The sequence below is a fragment of the Mus pahari genome, chromosome 2 (assembly GCF_900095145.1).
Source record: "Mus pahari chromosome 2, PAHARI_EIJ_v1.1, whole genome shotgun sequence".
In the NCBI taxonomy this organism is placed as follows: Eukaryota; Metazoa; Chordata; class Mammalia; order Rodentia; family Muridae; genus Mus; species Mus pahari.
Window position 1 is genome coordinate 134,916,121 of NC_034591.1, and position 21,078 is coordinate 134,937,198.

The window sequence follows — 21,078 nt, forward strand, 5'->3', positions numbered from 1 at the left end:
AATCTGCTGAAGCCTACAGGTGGAAATCCCTGCTGCTAAAATAATTTAGTTTTCAGTTCGTTCACAATCCGTACTGTGACAAATTTCAAAGAATGAAGAATTCTATTCTACAAGTAGTGTACAAATGAGCAGGATATGTGACAAGATCTTAGAGTGGCCTGTGGTAAGAAGACACTTGAAACTTTAGAACTGACAAACATAATTCCCCCTTTTAAAAATTAAGGCTTTGAGCTTTATTTTTTGAGTTGTATTGGTGGTGCACATTCTTAATCCCAATCCTGGGAGGCAGAAACTGGTGGGTTTCTGAGTTCAAGGCCAGCCTAGTCTACATAATGAGTTCCAGGACAGCCAGGGCTACACAGTGAGACCATGTGTTAAGGTAGGACTGGCTTTGACTAGAGCATCTGTCCATACCAGGATTCCGGACTCATAGGTGAGATTTAAAAATTAAAGCCTTCCTGAACTACATTGTTCCTGTCTCCACAAGATGGTAGATGATTCATCTAACCAACACACAGAAGGCTGAAGCAGGATTCTTGTTAAGTTTGAGGCAAATAAATGTTTGGGCTACAGAGTGAGAGACCTGCACACCCACACCCACAAACAAAACAAATACATTTAGTTGGGAAGTATTTTATGAACAAATAATTTTAAAACTCATAAAAGACTGCAGTATTTTTAACTTGTTCCTTGGGGAGCAGAGGTATTCTGCTTTGGGAAAACACATGAGCACAGTAACACAAGAATTACAGGCAGTCACTTGAGATGGCTAAGAGAGTATGCTTCCCAGGCAAATTTTTAAGACCTTGCCGCCTGAGTTCAATACCCGGAACCACATAAATGTAGATGATGATCAACTCTTATCAAGTTGTTCTCTAACCCTCCACACATGTGCCATGAACACAGGAGTCACACAGAAACACACCATAATAAACTGGATAATTTTAATCTTTTTAAAGTTTTTTTTTTTAAATGAGACACCCAGAGTAAAACATAAATGCAACTAAAAGATCATTCCCACTAAAATACTAAAACCACCAATGAAGCATTGTACCTACCAAATCTCAGGGGATCATGTAATCTATCAAAAATTCATTGCTCAACGCTCTCGTGAAGTTTTCAAACTCCAGAAGCAAAAGTTTAAATCAAGGTCAAAAAAAAAAAAAAAAAGCCAAAAGAAGAGACGCATTAGCTGTCTGGTCCAACGCTGCCTCGGACCCATCAAAACTTATTTTATAGCTGTTACTAGCAATTCCCTAACAAGCTAACCACTGGCAGATCAGAACTGGGCCCAAGAACTATTCCGCAGTGACAGCTTGAAGCGCCACCTAAGGAAAGGTGAGGGCAACCTTCCCATCCCAGTGGTTGGAAAAGTCGCGCAGAGCACAAGCCATCCGAAGCAAGCCTGCCAGAGAAATCCCTAGAAGTGGCAGGAGACACCAACTAAGAGTCGGGGCGGGAGGATTCCAGTCTCGGGCCATCGCGAGGGGTACTGGCCCCGAAATCGAATAGAGACGGAGCGAGGGGCTTCGGACTCTCTGCCCCCGCGGCGGGGACAGGGCAGCGGGCGTCCGCGACCGCAGCTGCACGGAGCGCGGTCCCAGCCTCCCCCCTCCCCCCCCCCGGCCGCTGCTCGGGCCCCGCACCAGGCGCGCGGCCGCAGGTCAGAGTTCCGGCCGCGCTCGGAGCCGGCCAGGCGCGCGCTCCCGGCCCGCGCCGGGGACACCTGTCCCTCAGCCCTCACCTCCTTCCGACCCGGGCAATCTGCTGAGCCCGGGAAGCCGCGCTCGAGCCACAGCCCCTCGCCCGAGTTGGCCGCCGCCTCGCCGCGCGGCTCGGGCGCCTCGGGAAGCAGCGCCTCGGGGGAGGGGAGAAGGGGGGGCGCGGAGGGAGGGGGCCGCTCGCTGGAGCCGCCACCGCCGCCGCCGCCACCGCGGTACCGCGTCGGGACTGTGCTCGCGCCGCCGCGACCGCCGCCGCCACCGCGTCTCCCCGCCTCCGCGCCCGCGCGTAGCCCTGACGCGGATCGCACGAGGCGGGCCGAGCCAGTAAGACCACACCCCGTGCGCAGCCGCGCTGGCCTAAACCGGAAGCCTCCCCTCCGGAGGCTTTAGGAACGTGATGCATCTTGGGAGTTGTAGTTCGGCCGGGTCCACAATGTAAACAGTGCGGGCAGAGTGCCTCGGCCGCGCTCACCCAGCTTCCCCGACGATTTCTGGAGAGATCTGAGAAGGGAGTGGGCCGTCACGGCTTAATGACTGGGGATGGAGCGTGTGTTTGTGTCAGCTGCCAACATAATGCTAGGCGTCGTCTTATGAAGGTTTCGGGATTCCGAAAGCGTTTAGTCAACTCTTCCTCAAACAGTAGGGCTTGTTTTTATTACTGTATTAACGTATGATGATTTATGCCCTACCACTTCTAGAAGATATTCAAAATTATTTTCAGTGGTCTTCATGTAATGGTCGATTGCAGACGACTTAAGCATTGTGTCTGTTTACCCAGAGGGAGTGATTTGCTACAAGTGAGCTTTCCTATTGAAGCCTGCTTTATAGGAACCAGAACAAGGAAATATAGGAGCTGGTGTGCAGAGGAAAAAATGGTTTCTTCGTGTTTAGTTGTAAGAGGATTGTATCTTTCACACCTTTAGTACAAAACTTAATACACATCAAAGTAAACCGAGGAGCGTTGGATTAGACCTTAGAGGAAGCTTATTGTTCTTGCCTTTGGACCACAATAGGTCTCATAGCCAAGAAGCTAAAATGTGATGTTGAGGGATTGGAGGGAAGCCAACATGGAAAACTCTTCAACAAGGAAAAGCAATAGAGAGGTTAAAACAAGAGGATCTCGCGTGTACCAGGTCAGCCTGGTATACATCATGAGCCAGGCCAGCCTTGGCTATACAGAATGTAAAACCATGTCTCAGAAAAAAAAAAAAAAGAAAGAAACGAAAGAAAGAGAGAGAGAAGACAAAGGCTTGGATACTAAGACTGAGGAAGACAATTGTACCTTTCACATCAGAAAACAAATGCAGGCATTTGGGAATTATAAATTTGGCCCAAAGCTGGAGATATAGCTCAGTGGTAAAGCTATATCCACTCCAAAGGCCTCCATTCCATCACCAAGTTAAGTGGGGGTGGGTGGGTGGGGGCATAATAAATAGGGCAAAAATGAGAAGATTTTTTTTTTCAGGCTGAATATAGGGTATCCCCTAAGGAAGACAGACCAACCCCCCCTCCCAAATGTCTTCAAAAATGGCACATCTTACCAGGTATGGGGGCTCACGCCTTAATTCCTAGCACGTTGGAAGCTGGTATAGGATGGCTGTAGTGAGTTCATGGCCAGCGTGGGCCACAAGATGAGTTCCAGGTCAACCAGGGCTAAAATGAGACCCTGCTTCAACAAAAGAAAACAAACCCCCCTCTCAAATCTTTCCTGCAGAGCTTTCTTTTAAGGGCTCTTCTTTGATCAACACTTCTGACTCCAGGAACAGGTTTTTAAGAAAACACGCCATTTCCCCTCCTACCTCTCAGCTTGGCCTCTTGAAGTGATCTCATTGTCAATCACTACATGCAATTTCTGATGCTTCTATAATGATGAAACAAACCACCTTATTTCCTCAAAATGCTCACACCTTCTCAGCTAATGAGGATCTTTGCCACTCTCCCTACCCTCAAGGGACATTCCTGAGTCCCACTACCAAACTGGCTTCCTTACCTAAAGATTTGTTTTTTCCAGATCTCTTGCCCTGGCTATGCCCTTATTGATTTGTATGGGTTGTCTCCTGATTGGCTATTCACACATGACAGAGAACTCAGTAATGTTCAGTATCTCCCCATATCAGCTATGAATCTTCAGAACCAAAATCTCTCTTCTTGTGTGAGTGTTTTTGCAGCACTAGAGACTGAATTTAGGGCCCTGTGGATGCTTAGGCAAGCCTCCTCCTACATCTCTGCCATGGTAGAGGATAGCTTTGTAGAATCTATTCTCTCTTTCCATTCTGTGGGTCTGAGAGTTGATGTCAGAGCACCAGTCAGAGCCTCACCTTTCCATGCTGAACCAGCCAGCACACATGCCCAGTGTCTCCATTCTTAAGGTGTTACAGTTTTTCACAGAGGGGAAGTTCTGCATCTCCTACAGCAACAAAAGACATTTCCTTCTACCCTACCGCATACCAGTCACTGTGACCAACTCTGCCCTGTGGTATAGCCAGTTTAATATAGTCATCTCTGAAATTTGTTGACAGGAGGACATTATATTGAGTAATATTCATAATCCAGCTGAGACTTCAATGACATGTTGACAGGTTGCTGACATAATGACAATGAACTTGCTCCTAGAGTGAACTTAGCCACCTTTGTAAAAGTCCAGTCAACAGCCAATGAAAATGGAAGATGAATCTAAAATTCTAAAGCCATAAGCAAATGGTAGGGTAACTCCTAATTCAAAATAAAATGAAAACTCTATATACCATTGTTAATGTAAACAGTTTGAAGTTGGTTTCAGTGTTTCTCCTATGAAGAAAAGTTGTTTTCTGCTCAGAACAATTGCTTTTTTTTCAGATTTTTTTATTTTTTGTGTGTGGGTGTTGTACCTGCATGTATGCCTGTGTACCATGTGTATACAAGTCCCTACAGAGGACTGAATCCCTCATGAGGGTGCTGAAAATTGAACCCAGGTCCTCTGGACCACTGAACCATCTCTACAGCCTCACATTGCTACAGTTAATGGAAAAAGCTATTCTGCTTGGAAACCAAAATTAGTATTGTCTTGAGAAACCTGTATCTGTGGCCTAAAATCACAAGCAGGGCATGGAAATACATACCTATACTTCTAGGACTAGGGAGGGTAAGGTCAGCCTGAGTTACATAGGAAGACCATGCCTCAATAGTAATAATAATAACAATAATAATGTCCTGAGTGGGCTATGTCAGAAACATAGACAAACACATTTCTATCTTTCCACGTGTCAGAATTCATTGAATAACCATGAATTCACAAGGTATGGAGGTTTCAATGGCAGCATCGGAAGTGTTCCCACTTCCTGTGATAGCCATGGTTAAAGCTGTAAAGGGCTGAGAGGTCCCAGCAGAGTTCAAAAGGTTTAAGGAGTCCTGAGATGCAGGAAAGCTAAGAGAGGTCAAGAGAGGAAGGGGGTGTAAAATCGAGACAATATAACATGTGGGCCATTATACACACACAGCTAGCAACAGTTGAAAGAAAAATCCTAGGGACCACAAGATGGCTCACAAGAGCAGGTCCACCCAGGTTCAATCCTGCAACCCACATGTCTGAAGGAAAGTACTGACTTCCAAAAGTTGTCCTTCACCACCCACACAAGCACCCTGGCAAATGGGTGTGCACGAAATAATAAATAATTTTAAGAGGTTAAGAAAAACTACATCAGTCCCTGTGACTATGTCTCATACATAGATAACATTGTCAAGTCTGCCATTTAACAATTAACTAGGACTGCCATGGTGTTAACTGTTTTGAAAACTTGTTATTGAATCTGTATTCTAGATGAATTTTATTATGTCTTGGGACTGTAGAGATGACTCAGTCATTAAGTGCTTGGTGTGCAAGCATGAGAACCTAAGTTCTGACCTCAAACAGATACATTGAGAGAGAGAGAGAGAGAGAGAGAGAGAGAGAGAGAGAGAGAGAGAGAGAGAGCGCCAGCAAGGCACATCCCTGTAATCTCAGCACAAGAGGATCCATCACTGAGTACAGAGAATTGAACCCAGGTCCTCTGGAAGAGCAACACTAAGTGCTCTTGACTGCTGAGCCATCTCTCCAGCCCCACATTTGCTATATTTAATAGGAAAACATATTCTGCTGTTGGAAACCAAAATTAGTCCCTGGGATTTGCTGGCCCAACCAGTGAGTTTCAAATTCAGGGAGAGACCTTGCCTCAAAACTAAGAAAGCTATTGAAGAAGACACACAGTATTGGCCTCTGAGGTACACATCCCAGACCCTACCCTGTATATACACTCATACACAGAAGTCCAGACACACGCACAAAAAGTGTACTCCGTGATGCTTGCAATCACACTGTTATCAGTCAAATATCTACACTGCTTAAAAGCACGTTGGTTTTGGATTTGAAAGTTTACAAGCAGTGCATCTTTAAACACTTGTAGAAATGTCATAACATACTAAATTCCCATTTGTGCCAAGTTGCCCCAATGTTGAAAACCAAGAATTAAGATCAGTATAAACACACTCATAATTATATAAATAGCATTAACAGCTCCTCAAACACAGGTAGTTAGTGTAGCCCTGGGGAAGGCTCGTAAGCCAGAACATTATTGCTGGCAATGCCGCTGACTGACTCATCGCTTAAACGTGTGGCCTGTGCAACCTCCTCACACAGCAAGCGTGTCTATGAGTGCACGCAGCTTTTATTGTTGTTCTTGGGCAACCCTAGGGCCCCGTGTGTGTTCTGCCACTGAGCTTTGTGCCCAAACACACGTATTAGACAAAAAGGACCCAGACAACTTTATGAGGACATTTGCCAGTGGGAAGGGGTGGAAAATGGGTGTGAGAAGGAGAAGGAAACATGTATCTATAGTTTCCAGGTTTTCCCTTTGAAAGAGTCCAAATGAACGTCATTTAGTAACACTTAATGACCTATACATGGGTATGTACTAGAAACTTCATTAACCCTTTGCAGTTTATAAAATCAACCTTTTGTTTTGAGACAAGGGTCTCTCCCTGGCTGTCCTGGAACTCACTATGCATACCAGGCTGGCCTTGAATTCCGAAGGATCCATTCATCTCTGCCTCCCAGTGCTGGGATTAAAGAAACATCACCACAGCCGGCTAAAATCGGCTTTTGAGCATCTGTTCTCCTGGTTCCCTTATCCCACTCTCACCCTTTGAAGTACCTTGTAAACACTTTTCTTAATAAACTGCCTCTCTTTCTGTCACCAAAGAGGAAGGAAAGGCTTTAGTCATCAGATTCATCTGTAATTTCAGAGTGAAAGGGCTTAGGTAGAAATTCTGGAATTCAAAGCCAGCCTCTCTACATATCAAGTTTAAGGCTTACCTGGGATACACATTGAGACCTGTCTCAAAAATCTCAATAGCCAGGCATGGTGGTAGCACACTCCCAGCACTCGGGAGGCAGAGGCAGGCAGTTCTCAGTGAGTTCCAAAACAGCCAAGACTACAAACAAAGAGAGACCCTGTTACAAAAAAAAACAAAACAAAACAAACAAACAAACAAAAAACCCTCAAAAACGGAACTAGAGAGATGGGCTAGTGGGTAAAGGCATTTGCCACTGGCCTGACAAGCTGAATCCAATCCCCAGGACTCATGGGATGGGATGGAAGGAAAAAACAGACTGGCAAGTTGGCCTCTGACCTCCACACAAGCACACTCACACACATACATACAGACAGACACACAAAGATAAATGTAGTTTTTCAAAGAATCTAAAAAACAAAATGAAACAACCCAGTCATAGAAAGGCTTCATTGAGGTGTATATGCCTTGCATCCAATAAAGCACACCCCTCTGTAAGTCAGGGACTTCTGTCCCAAGCCTGGCTTCAGGAGCTCACTGATATTTTTTTGATCACTATCCCTGCACTTGGGAAACTGAGGCAGTAGGAGTACCATAAATTCTAGGCCAGCCTGGGCTACAGAGTAGAGTAAGACCCTTTCAAAATAAGGCTATCAGTGTTATTGTGGTTGTTGTTACTATAATAATATTATTATTGTATTGGAAAAGTCAAGATGTGCGTTCCACTACTACTTAATATGCCACCAACATAAAATACTGGGGAACAGGGGAGGGGTGAGAGAACACTGTACTTACTGTGCTGAGTTCTCTATGTTGCTCTTGAGCTCAATTATGTGGTGCAGGTTTGCCCTAAACTGCTCTTGCCTCCACCAGTAGATTGCCGGTGTTGCAGGCATTGGCCACTGTGCCTAGCTATTGTTGGGCTAAAATGTAAAACCTTTATCAAGAGGGGTCTCCACCTAGAAGTTGCTTAAAGGTAATGTACAGCTAAAACAGAACTTGGGCACAGGTTCGGTATTGGTTTTTTAGAGGGATTATTAGGGATTGCTTGTTTATTTGGGGTTTCAGATTTAGATTTTTTTTTAAGATTTATTCATTTATGTATATGAGAACACTGTAACTGTTTTCTGACACACCAGAAGAGGGCATCAGTCCCATTACAGATGGTGTGAGCCACCGTGTGGTTGCTGGGAATTGAACTCAGGACCTGTGGTAGAGCAGTCCGTGCCCTTAACTACTGAGCCATTTCTCCAGCACCAGATGTGGATTTGTTGTTTGTTTGTGCACTGGATCAAGCATCAGAATCATGCTATGTTCTCTAGACTGGCCTCAAACTCATAAATGACAATCCTTCTGTTTCAGCATCTCTCGACTACGCTAAAACCCAGATCCGTCGGATAATTGGATGAGAATTCTCTTATCAAACTACCAAGTTCTTGTTCCTGCACCTGTGCAATCTGGTAAAGGGTGGATTTGCAGAAGCAGAAACCAAGAACTGGCAGGTCTTTGCTGAGAGAAAACAGAACTGATCTGGAACCGAGTTCAAAGACTACATGGCTACCCGGTGCAGGGCTCTGGGGCTGAGGCTGTCCTCATCGCTGGCTCTCTGATTACTTTTGCTTTTCTGTTGACTTAGATAAGAAGCAAAAGCAAACAGCATAATTCCTACAGAAAAAAAGTAAGCTGATCAGAGCTCGTCCCGTCTTCTTGCACTCTGTTTAATCAGGTCATATGTCATGGGTGTGGGAGGGGCTTAGTGGGCATCTCCCCAAGGCCATAGGTCCCGGCATCAGCACAGCAAAACTAATTCCTAAGGCTCGCGTGGTACTCGCCAGGTGTAGCTGTGCCCGCTTACCACAAACAGACCTCGAATAAATGGGGAACAGAAAGAAGCCAGGGGGAGGGGAACACAGTGTAAGAGAGCAGACGAGAGGCATGAGGTATCTCCAGCTGCTGCCCAGCCTTCTGGCTGCAGCTTTGGTCAGTCTTGCAAACCTGGCCCAGGATTTGGTCCTTTTTCTAGTTTGTGTCCATCATGGCTTAAACTTTGTAACTTCAGGGAGATGATCTCAAGATGTGGGGCTGGGGCTGGATCACCATGGTAGAGCTCTTGCCTAGATGGATTTAGTCCTGGGTTCAAGCTCCAAGTCACACTTTGGGGGGGGGGGGTTAACATATCTATATTTACAGTCCCACAAACCCAGTCCTGCCGGAGACGTTTGTGCAGGAACAAATGCCAAGTCCCACAGTGACCCCACCCTTCCCCACCCGATAGACACACAGAGACACCAGGCCCTCTCATGAGTCAGAGCTTTCCCCAGCTGGCGGGCACAGTGCCCATAACCTCTGTCTTCATGGGGTTGCCACACTTCCTTCCACCCTCCTGCTCCCCACCGCCTTTCCTGTCTGCACACTCGCCTGCCTGATGACCGAGCGGCCCTGGCACACAGAGAGTGACCTTCAAGTTGTTATTTTGGTGATAATTACCTTGTGGTTCTGGCTGGCTCCTGCAGGCTGCCACACACAGTAGGTAGAGGACTAACATTACCCCCACCTCTACCTGCTCCAAGAGGCAAATAACTGATTATTGTTGCTTTCATTGTTTGTTTGTTTGTCTTAGATACCATCCCGTTATCTTGACTGGGCCAGCACTCACATTAGAGTTCAGCTCAAATTCATAGTAATCCTCCTGTCTCTGTTTCTCAAGTGTTAAGATTACAGGTTTATGCCACAATGCCTCTTAAATTATGTTTTTTTTTTTAAATCCCCATTTTACAAATAAGGAAACTGAAGCACAAACAAGTCATTTCCCCAAAATCACATAGCTAGCAAAAGAGCCAAAGGTGGTGCTGTGCCTATAATCTCAGCTCAAATTTGACACACTATGATCTTGACCAAATCCATGGACTCTCCTGGAAGTCTGGCGAGGGCCACTAGACTCAAAATCGAGGATGCTCTTCTATTTTTACAGTCTCAGTACTTGGAATATGTCTGTTCAAGAAGTCTTTACCTTTTTACGAACAAATCGGTCCAGTAATAGAAGGATAGAGTGGGCTATGGTACTGTAGCACAGGTGGCCACGTCAAAAAGCTTTCAAGAGCTGTTCTTTTTCAGGGACAATGTATACTCTAGCACTGGGTGCCCTTGGAAGCCGGAAGCATCAGATCTCCCTGGAGCTGGAGTTACAGATGAGTATGAACTGCCTGACCTGTGGGTGCTGGGAACTGGACTCAGGTACTCTGGAAGAACAGTATATGAGCCACCTCTCCATCCCTGGGATGTTTTTTAATTCTTTCTTCTACCCAATCAAATAAAGAAAACAGATAGGGGATTGGGATTGTTTATTAATTAGATGGTTATTTTTGAGATAGGCTCTCCCAGTGTAGCCCTAGCTTGCCTGGAATTCACTATGTAGGTCAGGTAGCCTCAAGTTTACAATGATCCCCACACTTCTGGCTTCCAACTACTGGGATTACAAGCATACAGCACCACAACCAGGTGAGATTCTCAGTCATTTATATACAAAAATCAACATCTGGAGTGCTTATTAAGAATGTTGCTTCCCTGATCAACTTCAAAACCTAGCTATACCATTCCTGGGCATATACCCAAAGGACGATCCATCTTACCACAAGGACATTTGTTCAGCTATGTTCATAACAGCTTTATTCATAATTGCCAGAAACTAGAAACAATCTAGATATTCCTCAACTGAAGAACTGATTTTATATATATATATATATATATAGTGCATTTACACAGCATTCCTCGGTTGTTTAAAAAAATAATATCATGACATTTGCAGGCAGATTGGTGGAACTAGAAGAAAATCATCCTGAATAAGGTAACCCAGACACAGAAAGATAAACACGATATGTACTCACTCATAAGTGGATATTACCTTATATATAAGGATACAAACAGACCCAGAGACGCTAAGTAACAAAGAAGGTTAAGGAGGGAGTCATGAATCTCACCGGGTAGGGGAAATAGAAAAGACATTGAGGATGAACTAGGGGTAAGTGAGGATGGGGGCAGGAGAGATCGGGTAGCAGGGGGTAGGGTTGGGGGGATGGAGGGAGAGAGTACTGGGAATTGGGCAGCATTTTAGGGGTGAAGTTGAAACCTAGTGCAATGCAAACTCCCAGGAGTCTACGAGGAATAAAGCAAAGATTCCTAGAAGTGGGGGATCCAGAGCCCCAACCAGACTCCTTTGTAATCAGGCAAGGCTTCCAGTGAAGGGATTGGGACATCAGTCCGGCCACAAAACCTTTGACCTACCATGTGTCCTGGCTGCGACATGTGCTAGGGTAAAGGTGGCACAGAACCTATGGAAGTGGCCTCCCGATGACTGGCCCAAGTTGAGACCCATGCCACCAGACGGAGCCCACCTCTGACACTGCCTGGAGGACCAGGAGCCAGTGTCTGGATAGCCCAGTGACCTAGGATAGAACCAGACACAAGCCCGGGGCAGGGGGAAAGTCAATGAAATAGTTCCTAATGATACTCTGCTATCCTCATAGGAGAGAGCCTAGCGCAACCATCATCGAGAAAGGCTTCCTCCAGCAACTGACAGGGGCAGATGCAGAGACCCACGGCCAAACATCACGCAGAGCTTGGGGAAGCCTGCAAAAGATGGAGAGGAGGGACTGTAGAAGCCAGAGGGGTAGAGGATACCACGAGAACACAGCCCACAGACCAGGGTGCCTAGGGGCTCGCAGAGACTGAGTCAGAGAGCCCGTATGGGTCTGACCTAGGTCCTCTGCTTATATATTATGGTTGTGTAGCTGGGTGTTCTTATGGGACTCCTTACAGTGGGAGCGGGGCTGTCTCTGACTCTTTTGCCTGCTTTTGGGACCCTTTCCCTCCTCCTGGATTGCCTTGTCCAATCTTAATATGAGAGGATGTGCCTAGTCTTGTAACTTGATGTGCCATGTTTGGCTGATATCCCCGGAAGCCTGCTCTTTTCAGAGGTGGAATGGATCTGGGGGAGAGGGGAGTTAGGGGGAGAGACTGGGAGGACAGGAGAGAGGAGAAACAGTGGTTGGGGTGTAATATATGAGAGAAGAAGAAGTTTAAAAGAAAGAAAAAGAATGTTGATTCCCACCGGGTCTATAGAGGCTTGCCTTTGATCCCAACACTTTGGAGGCAAAGGGAGGCAGATCTCTGAGTTCGAGGCCAGCCTGGTCTACAGAGTGAGTTCTAGGACAGCCAGGGCTAAACAGAGAAACCTTGTCTCAAAACAACAGAAAAAAAAAAAACAAATAAACGAAGAGAATATTGATTCCCTCTGATTGTCAGCAGTTTGAGGTTGACCTGTAAGAACAGTTCACACTACAAGAAGTTCAGCTATCTGTGCTCACTTTAAGAATATCAATGAAGCTGCCCAAACCTTGAGGGTACACATTATCTGAAAAGCTGTGTATCTGAAAGATATCACTGTAAGGAAGCAGTGTATATCATTTTGGCAAGATGCTGATGGAGTTGGAAGCCAAATGATAAAACTTGGCATTCAACACACTTAATAGAACTCATGTTCCGGGCTGGTGAGATGGCTCAGTGGGTAAAGAGCACCCGACTGCTCTTCCGAAGGTCTGGAGTTCAAATCCCAGCAACCACATGGTGGCTCACAACCATCCGTAACAAGATCTGATGCCCTCTTCTGGAGTGTCTGAAGATAGCTACAGTGTACTTACATATAATAAATAAATAAATCTTTAAAAAAAAAAAAAAAAAAAAAAAGAACTCATGTTCCAATCGACCAATACCTGAGCTCCCTTGACACACTGAGATATCCTAACTAAAAAGAGCCGTCTATTATTCCAAAACCAGATGTGAAAACTTCAGAAGAAAAAGATATCCCAGAAGAAACTGACGAAACTAAAATTCAGAGCACAAGGGTAAACTCAGCATAAAACCAATGCAAATAAAAGTTTTTGAAAATGTCAATTTCAGAACCGGACACCGTGATGCACTCTGAGGCAGAAGCAGGCAGAACTCTGTGAAGGGCAGGTCATTCTAGTCGATGCAGCAAATTCTGGGCCAGCCCAGGACTACGTAGTGAGATCCTGTTTCAAAAATAAAGTGGTTTCCACCGGGCTGGTTAGCACTAATTGACTAATCCAGAAGGCAGGGGCAGGATTGTTGGACTACATAAGAAACCTGTGTTCTATTTTCTTTCTGTCACTGTGATAAACACTCTGACCAAAAGTGACTTAGAGGAGGAAATAAAAGCAACAAGGGTTTATTTGGCTTCCACTTCCAGGAAATTCAGAGGAAGAACTCAAACATGAACCTGAAGCAAAAACCATGGCAGCACTGCCACAAACCGGTGCTTTCTCTTTGTTGTTCTTGAGGCAGGGTTTCTCTGTGTAGCCCTGGCTGTACTGGAACTCACTCTGTAGACCAGGCTGGCCTCGAACTTAGAGATCCGCCTGCCTCTGCCTCCCAAGTGCTGGGATTAAAGACATGTGCCACTCTTTTACAGCTCAGGACCATCTACACAGACATGTCCACAGGCCAGTGTGATGTAGGCAGTTCACTGAGATTGTTCTTTCAGAAGACTTTGGATTGAGTCAAGTTGAAAGTAATCCACAGAACTAGAACAGACCTTGTCTCAAAACAAAACGAAACGAAACGCCCACGGGTGGTCCGGGAGGTCCCTGAGGCCTCCTAAAATGATACAGATAACTGCCACATCTGTCGGTTGTCTACCAGGACTAGATGATAAATCCCTGTTGCTGAAGGTAACACATGCCTTGTCTGAACAGAGAAATCAGTCTTCTACTATCTTCTTCCCTGTTGGCTGTCTTCATAGTTCTAGAAGATGCTGTACTGAGAGACAGTTGTCAGCAACTCAGCTGTGGCCCCATCTACTCCAATATCAACTGGCCAGGCAGAGTGAGGTCCAGCAATAGTGACAAGCCTGTCATGGAAGCAACCAACCACTGAGTGTCCAACCCAAAGCCTGGTGCGTTTGAGGCAAGCACTCTCCTAACTGAACTACATCCCCAGCCCCAGGACTAGGAACTTGAGGTCAGCCAGGACCCCAGAACCAAATTCTGTCTGAAATAAAAACAGAATCCAACCAAGCCAGAATAAAATGTCTCTCAGATTATTTTAGTGTTTGGTGGAATAAATGAAAGAAAAAAAACTAGTTTTTAGGAATTCAGTCAAAAGTTTCAAAAAATGGGCCAGGGGAATGGCTCAGCAGGTGAAGCTCTAGTCACACAAAACACACAGACCCAAGTCTATTCTCTGAAAACTGTGTTAAAGAAGAAAAAGGCCTAGCAGGGTGATGGTGGCACACCTCATTAATCCCAGCACTCGGGAGGCAGAGGCAGGCAGATCTTTGAGTTCAAGGCCAGCCTAGTCTACAGAGCATGTCCCAGGCTGGCCAGGGCTACCCAGAGAAACCCTGTCTCAAACAACACAACACAGCACAGAAGAGGAGGAGGAAGCCGCAGCAGCAGCAGCAGCAGCTGGTTCTATGCTCGCCGAGTATGTGCAAGGCTCTGAGTTCAATCCCCACCACAGAAAGAAGCAAGAAAGCAAGCAAACAAGAAAAGAAAAGAAATAAAATCACAACTTGAGAAAGGAGGCCCAACACACAGGCTATCTATGAAAACAACCTTAGAGCATATAGAATAATGTGAAAGTCACACAGACCAGACCATGAGGGTGTTTTGCTATATCAACACAGAACTAAACAAGAACTGGTGATTACATTGTTAACACACTTAGTGGATCTGGAGAGATGACTCAGCAGTTAAGAACAGCCATGCTCCTGCAGAGGATCAGAATTTGGTTCCCATGACCCAAGTCAGTCAGCGCACAGCCACCTGTAAGTCCAACACCGGGTGATATGGTGGCTTCTGACCTTTGTAGGCTCTGCATTCACATGCACAAACCCACACAGAGACACATAATTAAAAATAATAAAATCGCTTTCTTTAACTAAAAAAAAAGAAAGAAACTTGGATTAAATGTCCAGACCAATTATTTTTTGAAGATCCTGCTCACAAAAGAAGCAAAAAAAAACAAAAAAAAAACAAAAAACAAAAAACAAAAAAACGTTTCCGTTAACCTTGACTGGCGTTAAGAACTACTCTTTCCCCTCTTAGAGTGAGTGACCGGCTTTGCACTGACTTCCTGGGTTTATCCATTTATTTAGTTTTAAAAAACAATTTTAGCTGTGTGTGATGTCAGTGTGGGGTATACACACGCAAGTGCAGGTGCTCTCAGAATCTGGAGTCATTAGGTCCTCTTGAAGCTGGAGTTAGGGACCAAACTCAGGTCCTCTGCAAGAGCAATTCATGCTGCTAACTGTCCTGCCATCTCTATAGCCCTGCTTTCTTATCATTTTCTAAACTTCCCTGATAAGCTTTCAAGTCCAGTGTATCCATTTATATATCCATTTATATGTTTTTTTATATATGCATTTTAATGTATCCATTTATATTACATATATCCATTATATATGGGATTGGCTTACAGGATACTGTCCCAGTAGTCCAGTAATGGCCGTCTCACACTAGAAAGGCCAAGAATGCAGTAGTTGTTCGGTCTATGAGTCTGGCTGTCTCTGCAGTCCCAGTCTGGTGCTGGAGGACTGGAGGACTCCTGGAGAGCGGTGGTCAGTCAGTCTGTGTTGGAATCCCAAAGAAGCAGTCACTAATGTCGGTGAAAGAGGGCAGGAGCAGAGGAACAGATGGACTTGCCATCAGGAGCGAGGGTAGCAGGCAAAGTTCCCTTCGTCCATGCCATTTTATCTGGCGCTACCTTCTAGAGCAAAACGCTCTACCTGCTTCCAATAATGTGATCAGGAAAAACTCCCTCACACGAGTTCCCAGCAGCTTGGGTTTTCGTTGAGTCCAGATGCAGTCAAGTTGACAACCAAGATTAGCCATCACATCCGGGTTCAGATCAAAGGCAGCTGCTGACTGTACAGGCTAATTAGCAGACACTTTATACGAAACATGTGACTTAGTCAGGGGCATCAGCAAGTCTCTAGGCATTTGCAATGCTGCTCCACTGGGAAACAGCTCCGCTCTGGAAGATGTGTCAGACGCTTGTCTGTGCATCATCTCTCAGCCCCAGTTTCGTCTATGATTATACGTTGGGCATTTCAACAGCTCTGAGACCATCATCCCTTACCAACTTTCTGAATGACTGCAGTTTAAGTTCCTGGTTGGTCTGTCTGCCATCAGTCTCTCCACCATTCAAATGTGTTCTATGTACTACTGCCAATACGAACTTTTTTTTTAAATCTATTTACTTACTTTGTGTGTATAAATATTTTGTTTGCAGGCACATATGTGCAGCATGTGTGCCTGTTGAGTCGTCTGTCACTGGGGTTACAGATGCTTGTAAGCTATTATGTGGATGCTGGGAATGTCATATTAGGTACAGATTGTGGAGGACCTTGGAGTTCAGGTTAAGGGAATTTAGACCTTGAGAGCTTCCAAAGAGTTTTTGAATTTAACATAGGTTAAAATTTAGTAGCTGGGCGTGGTGGCGCACGCCTTTAATCCCAGCACTCAGGAGGCAGAGGCAGGCGGATTTCTGAGTTCGAGGCCAGCCTGGTCTACAAAGTGAGTTCCAGGACAGCCAGGGCTATACAGAGAAACCCTGTCTCGGAAAAACAAAAAACCAAAAAAAAATTAGTGTGGCTGGAGAGCTGGCTCAGTGGTCAAGAGCACTTGTTGCTCTTGCAGAGGACCTGTGCCTACTATGTCATTCCAAAACTTTGTTTTGATTTCGACATGTACCAAGTGTTATCTTCCAGAGGCGAAATTGAGCACTTTATGTTCTGTATTGTAAAAGCACATTCATGTTTCATTTTGTAGGCAATATTCTAAACATGCACATTGGTAGAAACCCAACATGTGCCCTCTGCTAATGGTTTGTTTGTTCCAGGTTTACCTTCAAATGAGGTGCCATCTAGATAGAATGCAAAACTGGGTGGCTTTAGTGTGCGTGAACCCTCTGCAACCAAACATGATTAGGAAAGAAAAGTGGAATCTCAGAGGCAAGGCCAACTGCCTGGCCAGAGAGAGGAGGCTGACCTTTGGACTGATTTATTGCCCTCATTCTGATTCCATGTAAAATACGATACCAGGAGATGCTTTGGGGAAGGCAGATTTCCCTCCCAGATTGCCAGCTCTCTGATTAAAGTACAGTTTAAAGCTTCAATTCCTGTTTTTCATTTATTGTCAACAGGCATCACAGACTGAATTCCGATTTAATTCCCAGGACACACTATTCATTTCTCCTTATTCATTCTCTATTGTTCATCCCTCGGAAACCCTGCCTGGTGGCCCACACCAGGAGTCTGAGGCCACCCTAGGCTTCCTAATGAGGTCCAGGCTGGCCTACCCCAAGAGAAAGGGAGAGGGAGAGGGAAAGGGAGGAGGTAGAAAAATGATGAATGAATTGGAGCGGATTGATCAGAAAGTGGGCTCTATGGATCCTGACAATAGTGATCTTCTTTCTCGCCTGAGCACATTTTATTGCTGTTCTTTAAGTTGAGCGTGCTTGCTCTAGGTCAGGCATGAGCTGGTGTTGATGCTATAACATCACCACGTCAGACAAGGCACGGGCCTTGCAGAGGATTGATATTTCAGTGGGTATTTCAGTATAAATTAAAGATTTACAGACTAGCGATATAATCCAGTCAGGAGAGTGTTTACACAGAGACCCTTAGACAAAGACCCGGTTCCATTTCCAGCACCACATAAGGCAAGCAGAGTAGCACGTACCTGGAACCCTAGCGTTCAAGAGGTAGAAGCAGAAGGAACAGAAACTCAAGATCATCCTTGGCTTCCTGGTGAGTTCAGGACAGTAAAGACTTGGGCTGACAACACAGCTTAGCAGGTAGGAACACTTGCTGCACACGCATCAGAACCTGAGTTCAAGTCCCCAGCACCCATGAAGAAAATCTACATGGTTTTCGGGTACACCTGAAACACCAGTGATGTGGAGGGGAAACAGGAGGATGGGTAAGGCTTGCTGCAGTTTCGGTGACAGCCCTTCTCAAGGAGTTAAGATGGAAAGTGACAGAGAAGGATGCTTCACATTCGCGGGCATCGGCGCAGGCTCAGGCACAGGAAGGTGCAGGAGCAGGCGCAGGCGCAGATGCAGGCAGGTGCACCTACCTGCACACGTGCCTTTGCTGGCGTAAATTAAACAAACTGATACTAAAAGTCCAATGAGAGTGGATAGGGACTGGCCAAAACAGTCTTGAGAAAGTGGGACAGGTAAAGGGCTCACATTTCCCAGTGCTAAAGCTACAAAGAAACTTGATCAACACAGACAGCTTGGCTTGGTGGCACACACGCCTGTGATCCCAGCACCCGAGAGGAAGAGACAGGCCATCTGAAGCTCAAGGTCATCTTTGGCAACATAGGGAGTTTGAGAACGAGAACGTTGGGACTACGTGAGACCCTGCCTCAAAAAGCAAGAAGAGTTAATCCCAGCACTCAGGAGGTGGAGACAGGAGGATGGATCTCTGTGAGCTCCAGGAAGGAAAAAGAGCAAACGGAGGGAGCTAGAGAGATGCTCAGAACTGTAACTCCAGCCTCTGAAGGCATTGACATGCATGTGGGGCACATCCATATGTGCAGGCAAACAATTCATACACAGAAAATAAAAATAATCCTTTGAAAAAAACAGGAGATTTATTCAGTGTGGCCACACTGGGAAAGGGACTAAATAAAGGGTCCAGTGGACAGACCATCAAGACCATCTTTAGGCACCGACTTGCGCTCTGGGTGTAAAGAGAGGACGCTCACAAGAAGGCAAGGGTTGTGCATAACTAAGCAGCCTTTGTCCAGGTGTGGGCTCCTTGACCCTCGTCTCCGTTCAACTTTTCCAGGATGGCCCAAAGATGATCATCGCTTGTGTGGATCCAACTGAGTTTTTTAATTTATTTTTTTCTTTTGAGACGATCTCACTAACTAGTCCTTGCTTTGTAGACTAGGCTGTGCCATGCCACCATGACTGACAAAATGATCAGCATGGGCCCACCGAGATGATCCCGTCCGCCAGATTATACCTCTGCCATTTTAAAAAACACATCGACAGGGACTCTGACCCCAAGATTTCTGAATCATTCGAATAAATTACCCAAACTCGAAAAGATTCGGGGTGGGGGGGCGGTTAGCTGAGCATTGTAGTGGATGACTTTAATCTCAGTACTCAGAAGCAAAGGAAGAAGGACTTGTGTAAGTTTAAGGTCAACAGCAAATCCCAGGCCAGCCAGGGACAGGCAGTAAGACCCTGTCTCAAAGAGGGGAGGGGGGAGGGCAATAAAAGTGCTTCAAGAACTCAGTGAATAGAAAAGCTGGAATCCACTGGGCGGTGGTGGCGGTGCATGCACGCCTTTAATCCCAGCACTCCGGAGGCAGAGACAGGCAGATTTCTGAGTTCAAGGCCAGTCTGGTCTACAGAGTGAGTTCCAGGACAGCCAGGGCTATAAAGAGAAACCCTGTCTCAGAAAAAAAAAAAAAAAGAAAGAAAGAAAGAAAGAAAAGAAAAGCTGGAATCCTATAATATCCTCTTTGAGTACACTCCCAGTGACCTTCCCACTCGTCCCCACCTCCTAAAGGTCCCAGTATTCCCAATAGAACCACTCTCTAGGGGCAAAGTCTCAACTAAATACAGGCCTCTGGGAGGACACTCAACATTCAATATTCAACTGCGTACAGTGAGACAGAAATGGCCTCTGTTACAATCAAGCCCACAGAAGAGGAAGGGTTGACATAGCTCTTCCGTGGTGAAGACTTCCTGTCCCAAAGTAAGGAGTCCAGGGAACCTGAAAAGCCCAAGTTCCACCCTCCGCTCTTACCCACCCCACCTCCACCCCAGAACTCACTGTGCAATTGAGTCCTACTGCTTCTGCCTCCCAAGTGCTGGGATGTTAAGTGTTACTATACCCCAGTATTTATGTAATACTGGGTGCTGAACCCAAGGCTAGGCAAACACTCCACAAGAAACTACACCCCACCCCCTTTTTTCAGGTTTTTTTTTGGGGGGGTCTCAAACTATAGGCTACACTGGCATGAAACTAATGGCAAAATCCCTACCTCAGTGAGTGTGGGGTTTGGGGATTTTAATTTCTTGCCTCACCGGTTAGGTAGAGGCTATTCTAAAACTGCAAACTGCAATGCTCTAAGAACTGACTACAGCTTCAACAGGTCAAATAGACAGCTTGCTTTCCTTGGACCTGTAATCTTGACTACCTATAAAGGTGTGTGTGTGTGTGTGTGTGTGTGTGTGTGTGCGCGCGCGCGCAACCAGGGAGAGCTTGTGATTCTCACCACAAGGAACAAGACCCAGGGAAGGTCTATGGTTTATGGGAGGTTGTATCTCAGCAGCAGCTTGTGACACACAACCCATTACGGTTTATCTGAAAGGAATAAAAAAATAACATATACGAACACAGGAAGGCGCCTAGCGGTAGCCTGATCTTACAGTAGCCGGCCTCTCGCCATTCATCTTTTCCAAGTTAGACCCCTGCTTGCCAGTCAGATAAAATACAAGCGAAGTAAAAGGTGTCCTTAGGCAAGAACCAAAACAGACTGGATTTTTTTTTTTTTTTTTTTTTTAGCTAAACCTGTTTTGTCTTGTTTTGTTGGTTTTATTTTATTTTATGTATGAGTGTTTGACTCAATGTATGTTTGTATATACTACATGTATGTATGAATCTGGAGGAGGCCAATAGAGGGCGCTGGATCCTCTGAAACTGGAATTACAGATGGTTGTTGGCCACTACTTAAGTACTGGCAACCAAACCTAGGTCTACTGGGAGAGAAGCCAGTGCTGCTAACTACCGAGCTGTCTCTACAGCCTTAGGTAACTCCTGATTTTGAGACAAGGTATCGCATATGTAGCACTGGCTGGCAAGAATTCCCTTTGTAGTATACACTGGCCTTGACTTTATAGAGATCCAAGTAGCTCTTCCTCCAGATTGTTGAGATTACAAATGTGGGGTACCATGCCCAGCTAGGCTAGGCTAGGCCTTTTCTTCCCCCTCCCCTTCCCCCTCCCC

The 21,078-nt window shown here is 45.7% G+C and overlaps 1 protein-coding gene across 2 annotated transcripts in view; it reads right to left on the minus strand.

Moving 5' to 3' along the window:
• Positions 1-21,078, minus strand: part of Adipor2 (adiponectin receptor 2) — a 67,400-nt gene that overhangs the window by 37,987 nt on the left and 8,335 nt on the right. Inside the window, exon 1 of one of the 2 annotated variants that reach the window (XM_021190928.2) lies at positions 1,745-1,994. The exons of the other annotated variant lie outside the window; for it this stretch is intronic. The gene's annotated coding sequence lies outside the window, so the exon portion shown is untranslated. Of the gene's footprint in view, positions 1-1,744; positions 1,995-21,078 lie in introns of those variants that run through there. 2 annotated transcript variants of the gene reach the window in all.